This window comes from Anolis carolinensis, chromosome 1, assembly GCF_035594765.1.
Source record: "Anolis carolinensis isolate JA03-04 chromosome 1, rAnoCar3.1.pri, whole genome shotgun sequence".
In the NCBI taxonomy this organism is placed as follows: domain Eukaryota; kingdom Metazoa; phylum Chordata; class Lepidosauria; order Squamata; family Dactyloidae; genus Anolis; species Anolis carolinensis.
In genome coordinates this window covers 8165815-8175604 of record NC_085841.1, presented here as the reverse complement: position 1 = coordinate 8175604, position 9790 = coordinate 8165815, and the positions used below count along the sequence as shown (strand labels likewise).

Sequence of the window (9790 nt, the reverse complement as noted above, 5' to 3'; positions counted from 1 at the left end):
CCGTTTAGCTTGGATAAGTGAGACTCTATGTATCAAATTTATCAAACGTGTATGATTTATGCCAAGGCATGCCACATGGGTTCTCACCTTTCAGCTGACCCCACAGAGGAATTTCCTGAGCAGATAAGGCTAGGAAACCCCCCCCCCCCAGCTACCCCTGACAAAGTGACCATCAAAGTCCATTGTGTGTCTATGTGGATCAACAGATAGTTTCTATTCCTGATCTGATCAGGCCAGCTGGCGTTTGTTCAGCCAAGTGTCCCACTTGGGCTGAGAGATTGCTAGCCACAGAAACAGAGGCTTAGGATATGTATATTTACTGACTCCTTTATTAAAACCCAAGACTTGATTAAATAAGATCATCACTTTTTGTTCCCAGGATCCCAGGTTTCCCAGAACATTTCCTCATCACCAGGAACTGGACAACCACTCAAAGACTGTGTTGTCGAAGGCTTTCATGGCCGGGATCACAGGGTTGTTGTATGTCTTTCGGGCTGTGTGGCCATGTTCTAGAAGTATTCTCTCCTGACGTTTCGCCCACATCTATGGCAGGCATCCTCAGAGGATGCCCGAAAGACATACAACAACACTAAAAGACTCATTAACATTTTTCCTAATATGGACATGGACCTGCAGGAGCTCGCCTCCTCCCAGGAGAGCCACCTCCCACAGCTGATTTGCCCTTCTCAGGCCAATTTCTCATTGTCTCCTCCTCTCCATGAGGAAATCCCAGCCAATCAGGGCGTGGATCCAGACTGGCCACTTTTTTTTTTTTTTTGGTCAATCTGGGAAGAGAGCAGGAGGAACTGGAAGTCTGAATAGATATCATGTGTATAAACCTCATGTCTCTGTATTCATGTTTATGCTTGTACATTTTGGCACCATCTGTACTTGCATCCTTTCAAAATAAACCTTTGTGGCATGTCTTCACCTGATGAGTGTGTTCTCTGATCCTGAACTTCACGCTCGTAATATAACACTGGCTGGGCATGGAGCCCCCAGATGGCATAGTGGACTAAGTGACTTGAAGGTTGGGTTGCTGACCTGAAAGCTGCCAGGTTCGAATCCCACCTGGGGAGAGTGTGGATGAGCTCCTTCTATCAGCTCCAGCTCCACGCAGAGACATGAGAGAAGCCTCCCACAAGGATGGTAAAAACATCAAAACATCCGGGCGTCCCCTGGGCAACGTCCTTGCAGACGGCCAATTCTCTCACTCCAGAAGCGACTCAAGTTGCTCCTGACACAAAAAAAAAAACAAAAAAAAAAAAACTGGCCGGGCTCTGACATTCTGTATCCGCGGTCCTAGTCTTAAATTTGACTTCAAAAGTACCCCTGACAGATGGCCATCTGATTAAAAGCCTCCAAGGAAGGAGTTTTCACCACACTTCGAGACAGAGAGTTCTACTGCTGGATACCTCTTACAGTCAGGAAGTTCTTCCTAATGTTCAGGTGGAATCTCCTTTCCTGGAATTTGAACCCATTGTTCAACATCCTAGTCTCCAGGGCAGCAGAAAACAAGCCTGCTCCCTCTTCCTTATGACATCCTTTCACATATTTATACATGGCTCTCATGTCTCCTGTATAAATATGTGAAAGGATGTCATAAGGAAGACGTCATTTATGGCACCGCTTGGTTTGGTGCTATAACAATGACAGCGTTTCTGCCAAGTAGTCTTTATGGGGACAATGTTTCACAATTGTCCACACAGGATTTCTTTTTCCACATCCATAGCTTTTGAGTGGATAGTACTTGCAAATCAGTGTCTGAATTCCTACAAACTCAAGTATATTAGCATTAAATCAAAATGGACATCTGTCTATATATATATATATATATATATATATATATATATATATATATATAAGCTGTGCCCGGCCACGCGTTGCTATGGTTAAGTATGGTGGTATGGGAAATAAAGTATTGAGGAATTGGTGGTAGTTAAGGTAAAGGGTAAAGGTTTTCCCCTGACATTAAGTCCATTATAAATGGGTTATATAGCTGTGTGGAAGGGCCTTGAGTCTACACTGCCATATAATCCAGTTAAAATCAGATAATCTGTATTTTATAGGCAGTGTGGAAGAGGCCTAAGTGAGGCCTTAATCTGCCTGTCCCCTGGGCTGAGTGGGTTGCTAGGAGACCAAGTGGGTGGAGCTTAACCTTGTAACTGGCAGCAATTGGATAAAAACAATTATTCCTCTCCCTCTAATTAGGACTTTATTTTTCTTTTCTTTTTGTTGTATGAACGTAGAGGCATGGATGAGGGGTTGTGCTGCCAAGTTTAGTGTTTCTGGAATGTGTAGTTTTGTTGTTTTGTCCTAGGCCAAAATTTCATTACCCTTTTATATATATAGATATATATTCCAATGAAATGAACAGCAGTATATATTGAAATTAGCAAGTGCAAATGCATTGTATGTGGAATGTGTGGGTGGTTTTCTTTCAGTTCTGTTTTTAAAACATTTTCTCAAATTTTCAATTTTTTCCTGAGGAGGAGTAAAACAATATTAATGTCGGGACAAAGGGAAATTTCCTCTTTTCCAATTTAAAGATGAAGGCCACTTATAATAAGTGTTTTGCGTCAAAGTAGAAGAAATCACACACCATTGAGTGACCAAGCTACTAGCAACCAAAAGAATGAACCAGCACAATGTTGTTGTTGGAGATGCTTTTTATTTCATTTCATTCATGTGTTAACAGAATTCAAAACAGTGACAGGCACATGTAAAGTTTGGTCAGTGTTAATTTTATGTCACAGATAAAAAGGTCATGTTCGTAATACTCAGAATGGTTTTAAAAATCTAAATGTGTGCGTTTTTCCCCCAGAAAAGAATCTCAGATCAAAAGTTCAAGGATCGATCATAAGTTACAATAGATGGTTAAACAGTAGTAAACCAAATGAGGAAGGGGCCTTGTGTGTCAAGTGCATGGAAACAAAAAAGAAGAAGGGGCATTAGCTAGTGGGTTGTCAAAAGGTGTGTGTTTTCATATTTTTTCAAATATCAAATCAAAAATATAAAGGTAAGGAGGTTTTTTTGTGCACGATTCCTGAAAGCCTGATGTTCCTTCCTTTTACTTAAGTATAATTTGTACTTTTCAGTTTGCAGTTCAGTGCCACGATTTCATTAATCATTCTCAAATGCTTGTTTGGGTTCCAAGAGTCTATGTATGAACTGAGTTAGGAGTAATGTATTACATGGATTGCAAGAAGATTTTAGGAAGTTTCTCCAAGGGGTTGAAGTGTGTGCGTGTAAAAAGCAGTGGGGATTGGAGGCAAGAATGGCAGGGAGTGCTGTTCCTTTAATTTTCCACAATATTTTCAATCTTCAATAACAGAGAGTTCTTCATTCTTGTCTATAATACAAGGTCACGAAGTAGGCAGGAATTTCCCCAGAATCTCAAGGTCTAAAAGGTCTATGAGAAAAACAAGATGCATAAGTAATAGCCAAATCTGATCACGCCGTTCTTTGTCATAACACATAATTTTAAAAGATAGATTATGAACAAAGATGTTATTCTTCACTAAGTATTTTTTCCAAAGGAAACATGTAATTTTAACAATTTTCTTCTTCTTACAAAAAAATTCTTAAAAACCAGCAAGTTTGAAGCTTATTTTGAATTTGGAACTGTGCAAAATTTGCTCATGGACGTTTTATATTGAGAACAGCATTTTCTGTTCCGGAAACATTATTTTTCTTAGGAGGTGTTGGTGAATTGACTCCCAGCTTTAAGGCTGATCACAATGTCCTTATGTGAAACTGTTGTTAGGAATGTGGCCATGCACCTGGATCCTTCCATATAATTTGGAGAAGATACAGGAAGAAAATGGGTCACCGGCCCAGAAGGAATCCCATTGGAGTGCTACAGAAAATGTCTGCTTTTGGTCTTTGGTATGGTGCAGTGGGTTAAACCACTGAGCTGCTGAACTTGCTGACAGAAAGGTTGGCGGTTCGAATCTGGGGAGCGGGGTGAGCTCCCACTGTTAGCCCCAACCTAGTGGTTCGAAAACATGCAAATATGAGGAAATCAATAGGTACCGCTCTGGCGGGAAGGTAACGGCACTCCATGTAGTCATGCCGGCTACATTTTTTTTCATGTCAGGAGCAACTTGAGTCACTTCTGGAGTGAGAGAATTGGCCGCCTGCAAGGACGTTGCCCAGAAGACACCTGGATGTTTTGATGTTTTTACCATCCTTGTGGGAGGCTTCTCTCATGTCTCTGCGTGGAGCTGGAGCTGATAGAGGGAGCTCATCCGCGCTCTCCCTGGGTAGGATTCAAACCTGGCAGCTTTTAGGTCAGCAACCCAACCTTCAAGTCACTTAGTCCACTACACCATCTGGGGGCTCAATGCCCTTGGAGGTGTTTACGAACAACGCCAGTTCTTCAGCTTAGAAATGGAGATGAGCACTAACCCCCAGAGTCAGACATGACTGAACTTAATGTCAGGGGAAAACCTTTACCTTTACCTATGGCGCTTAAAGTTGGTCAGATGAAAAAGCCACCTTGAAGAAGGTTATATTTCATCTATGATGATGCTGAAGATTTATAGAAGTTAATATAATATAGTGTTTTGAGTGTTGAGATGGGACTCAGGAAGATTAGGTGTACAGTGTTCCCTCACTATTTCACGCTTCACTTTTCACGGACTAGCGGTTTCATATTTTTAAAATAAACACTAAAATAATATTATAAATCATAAAAATTATGATTTACAGTGGCGGTGGTCTCAGTTGGGTGCGGGTGGCGAGGCGGAGAAGGAGCCCAAAAGGCAGCGGGAGGAGAAGTAGGCGGTGCCATGTTACCCTGCCTCTTTCTTCCCTTCTTCCTCCCATCCTCCCTCCCTCCCTCTACTTCCTTCCTAAGGAGAAGCCTAGCATCCCTACTTCACGCATTTTCACTTATCACGGGTGGTCCTGGAATGTAACCCCCATGATAAGTGAGGGAACACTGTAACTCCCTACTCTGCCCTGGAAACCCATCTTGGACAAGTCCCACTCTCTCAACCTCAGCAGCAGGCAATGACAAACCTTACCTGAATAAATGTTGCCACAAAAATATTAGAATAGCTCTACCATAGGTTAGGAGTTCAATTATTATTGACTGAGTTCAAGGAACAAAAGTAGATTGTACTGCATTAATTAAGGAGAGAGGGTGGAAGAAGAGAGGATGAAGGAATCTTGCCCTTCCCAATAGACTCAGGCAAAGGCAAAATGCAGCAGCCTCTCCTTGCTTGTGTGTTCTTCCTCATTAATATCACTTTCCATCTAGATGACACTCTGATATTGTTTGGCCAAATGTTTTCCATTTTCGATTCATGAAATTTATGGGTGAGCAACTGTATGGGAACTAGAAGCCAAATTCTATTAGGCCCTTCTCTTCAGGCAGGCCTATGTACATCCAATTTTCTTCTGCAGAATCTCTCAACTGTTTTAGCAATTGATTCCATACATTTACTCTCCTTGAGACTAGCGATTTAATTTAGGCCAGTGAGATTTGACTTACGATTTGCAGCACACAAGGCTTCCCCATTGACATGTCCCTCCTGTGGGCTGTGTAATTCCAGGGCATTCTCCGTATTTGCAGAACCCCCGATCATTAATCTTACAAGCCATGGTGTCAGGTGCAGGGTCAGCATTTCCTGTTATAGAAAAAGGAAGAGAGAAAGAGAAAGAGTTCCTTTTGAATTTCACTTACAGATTGATGTAGTGAGTTGTATGAGTGATCCAGAGTCCCGTCTGCACTGTCATATAATGCAGTTCTAAAATGCATTATGTGGCAGTGTAGATGAAGCCTAGGACAATAGTAAGGCTTGGTAAAATTATGAATTTCATACTCTTCCATACTGGAAATTTTCAAGTGGAAAAAACCCTAAACTGAACTGACATTTTCATCCCAGAGAACCTCTTTATTACATGGTCTCCTCCTTCTTAAAGTTCATTTTAAAAACTATATAGAAACCTTAAAAACAGTACTTGTTATGTGACTTTCACCAGCTTCTAAATGTGTGCTTATGTAAAACTATTTTAACTTGCTGACTAAAGAACAGCAAGGATTGCAAGTCTTCTTGGGGAGAGAGTTCCAAAGTCTGGGAGCAGCCACTGAGGCCCCTTCCTCACAGCTGTATAAAATCCACATTAAACAGGACTATATGGGAGTGCGGACTCAGACATTCCAGTTCAAAGCAGAAATTGTGGATTATCTGCCTTGACATTCTGTATTGATTGTATGACTGCTTTTCATGTTGATTTTACAATGTGTAATTTGTCACTGTTTTTGTTATTGCTGAGCCGCCCCGAGTCCCTTCGGGGAGATGGGGCGGGATATAAGAATAAATTTATTATTATTATTATTATTATTATTATTATTATTATTATTATTAATTATTATTATTATTCTGGGTTTTATGGCTGTGTGGAAAAGCCCTGAGGCCCCTTCTACACTGCCATATTAGTGGTGGAGGCTTCATCTTTGGAGGCTTTTAAACAGAGGCTGGATGGCTATCTGTCAGGGATGCTTTAAATGTGATTTTCCTGCTTCTTGGCAGGGGGTTGGACTGGATGACCCATGAGGTCTCTTCCAACTCTATGATTCTATATAAAATCCAGATTATATGCTTTGAACTGGATTATCAGGCAGTGTAGAAGGAACCTTAGGGCTTTTCCATGCAGCCATATAACCCAGAATATCAAGGCAGAAAATCCCACAATATCGGTTTTGAACTTGGTTATCTGAGTCCACACTCCCATATATTCCAGTTCAAAGCAGATAATGAGGGATTTTATTCAGCTGTGTGGAAGGGCCTTCAGAAGACCTTTTTTCTTGGTCCCATCAAATGAAACTGGGAAGGCAGTGGGAGAGAATGGACTCTCCAGATGATCTTAATCTTTAATGGGCTCATAAAGGGAGCTACTGTTCTTCTAACAGCCTGGACCTATATTGTATATCAATGTATAGGTCAGTTCCACTCTGTTCTGCTTTGGCCAGATTTCACCTAGAATATTGGGTCCAGTTCTGACCACTATAGCCCAAGAAAATTATTGAGAAGTCAAAATGTTTTCCAAGGAGGATAACCAAGATGATCAAAGGTCTGGAAACCAAATGTTATAAAGAACACCTTAGGGAGCTATAAGTTTGGACTGGAGATTTCCTATTTTGTTGACCAATCTACATCTTCTCTCATCTTTCCAGTATGAATTTTAGATTGGGTCTATTTGAGTGCAAGAACTTTACCACTTGTGCTCTAATGGAGTAGCTTTCAAACTCTCAAACTTTCTCTTGGACTTTATCTAACACTGGCCAAGCTGTCTAGGAATTCTGAAGGCTCCAGTCCAAAATACCTGGCTTACAAAAGACTGAGAAGTGGCGTTATAGAGATTGATAGCATCATGCTGTTGTTGTTTTCCTTTAAGTCATTCCTGATTGTGGTGACCCAAAGGTGAACCTATCACAAGATTTTCTTGTTCAGAGGAACCTTCCTTTGAGACTGAAGAATGTGAAATAGTCACAATTTTTGTACACAGGAAAATTAAAAATGGCTCCACTTAGCCAACATATGAGAGCAGAGCCAAACCAATATTTTAGTTAGTTTCCATAAATGGATCATCAAAGAATTGCAACCTCCCAAAGTCAAGATAAATCATGTCCACCGATTGGTCATATTCTTGGGAGATGGAAACATTCAAAAGCTCACAATTGTTTTTATCTCTTCATGGCAGTAAAAATGAAATCATATTAAATTAAATAACCAACAACAGAGAATCTTTTCATGACATCAAAAAACTCTTGCTTGAGGTAATCACTCCACAGTGCTAAAACTTGTGTTGGATAAAAGCACCACTCATAAGACTCTGAAATGTAATTATATGAAAACAACTAGGGGCTTCATCAGACTAGCATTTCAAAGCAATTACTGTCACATTCTTGACGTCTTCAGCCACCTGCTGAATTTTGGGAAATGTAGTTTAGGATGGGGCCTTTGGAATTCTCAGCTACAGAAAACTATATTTCCCATAACACTACAGGTGGCAAAAGATGCCAAAAATGTGGGCTGTCCACTTTAAAGCACTTCTCTGATGAAGCCCTAGGAGAAACTGATTAATATCTGAATAGCCTTTGGGATGATCAGTTTACGATGACCTACAACCATACCGGAGCCCCGGTGGCAAAGTGTGTTAAAGCGCTGAGCTGCTGAATTTGCAGACTGAAAGGTCCCAGGTTCAAATCCCAGGAGCAGAGTGAGCACCTGCTGTTGCTCCAGCTTCTGCCAACCTAGCAGTTCGAAAACATGCAAATGTGAGTAGATCAATAGGTACCACTCTGGCGGGAAGGTAACAGAGCTCCATGCAGTAATGCCGGCCACATGACCTTGGAGGTGTCTACGGACAACACCGGCTCTTCAGCTTAGAAATGGAGATGAGCACCAACCCCCAGAGTCAGACTGGACTTAACGTCAGGGGAAAACATTTACCTACAACCATACCAGTAATAATACACTCATTTATAGGTCTGAATAGGTCATGATCCATTTGATCCATTGCTAATGACTGGAGTAAAATCACTGAATTAGATTTACCCATGTGTTAACTTACAATTCAAGAATTGATTCACTGAGCAGACACTTCTATTCCATACTCTGTGATTGGTCAGATATTAATTCAAGAAACCCTCTCTTTGGAATTAACCAATAGGATTCCATACAACATTGTCATTCAATCTAATCCTTATGTCCTTTACCTCATCTTCTCCATTCACATTCATCAATCGCTTACCTGGAACGGTCTGAATAACAAGTAAGAAGGCAGCAAATAGAATGAAAAGAGCCCTCATAGTTGATGCTTGATGCTCTGGTTCTTGCTATGCTTTTGTGAAGGAAGTTTGAAGTCAGGATGATATGCCTGAAGGAAAGAGGTCTTTTTATATAGGATTCCCAGAGAATTACGACACACTTTTGGGAACATTCTGACCATTAGGGGATGTTGAGAAAGGCATGTCACTCCCCCTTCTTACCACAAAGTCCAGTGATGTTCAAATATTGGAATGCACTTCCTTTGACCCCATACAAGTCAAGTATGACTGTAATATTGTTCACTGTGGCATATAGCCAAGGACTGATGTCATTTCTTGAGCTCAGTTGGTAAAAAATCCAAAACACCATAAAAATGGTTGACACTGGTTTTAGCAAAGGAGGCTTCCAGTCAGCTCTATGTGGCTGCTCATTTTCATACCTGTGGCCAGAAGTTTCTGTTATGGGGAAGAATGGGGAGGCCGCCTTGGGCAACAGATGTTGAAAGAATAAAAAGTGATAGCATACAACATTTTATTTGTATACTACATACAATATTTCTATCCCACTGTGTATTAAAAGACCTCAGGATAGCAAAAAATAAAGTCAGAGTACTAATTTAGAACTACAGTATTGAAAGAGACTCCAAGTGCCATCCTGTCCAACCTCATTCTACCATGCAGGAAGTCACAATTCACACACTCCTGACAGATGGTTACCCAGCCTCTGTTTAAAAACCTCCAGAAAAGAAATTTCTGCCACATTCCCTGGCAATTCATTCCACTGTTGAACTGCTATTATCATCAGGAAATTCTTTAGTTATAATTTCTTATTCTATTTTCTGAATCCATTGCTCCATTTCTCAGAGTCTGGAGCAGCAGACAACAAGCTGGCTCCCTTATGATATCCTTTCAAATATGCAATTATGGCTATCATGTCATTACTTCACTTTGAAAAATATTTCAGGCTATATAATATGCAGATTTATATAAAATCTTTAGACCCAAATA

The 9790-nt window shown here is 40.7% G+C and overlaps 1 long non-coding RNA gene across 1 annotated transcript; it reads right to left on the bottom strand.

Moving 5' to 3' along the window:
• Window positions 1–2651: 2651 nt before the first annotated feature.
• LOC100562305 (uncharacterized) lies at window positions 2652–8925 on the bottom strand. The gene is made up of 3 exons (XR_507155.3): window positions 8767–8925; window positions 5501–5636; window positions 2652–3412 (listed from the first exon to the last, which is right to left on the bottom strand). It is a non-coding gene; the product is annotated as an uncharacterized LOC100562305 (long non-coding RNA).
• Window positions 8926–9790: the final 865 nt, after the last annotated feature.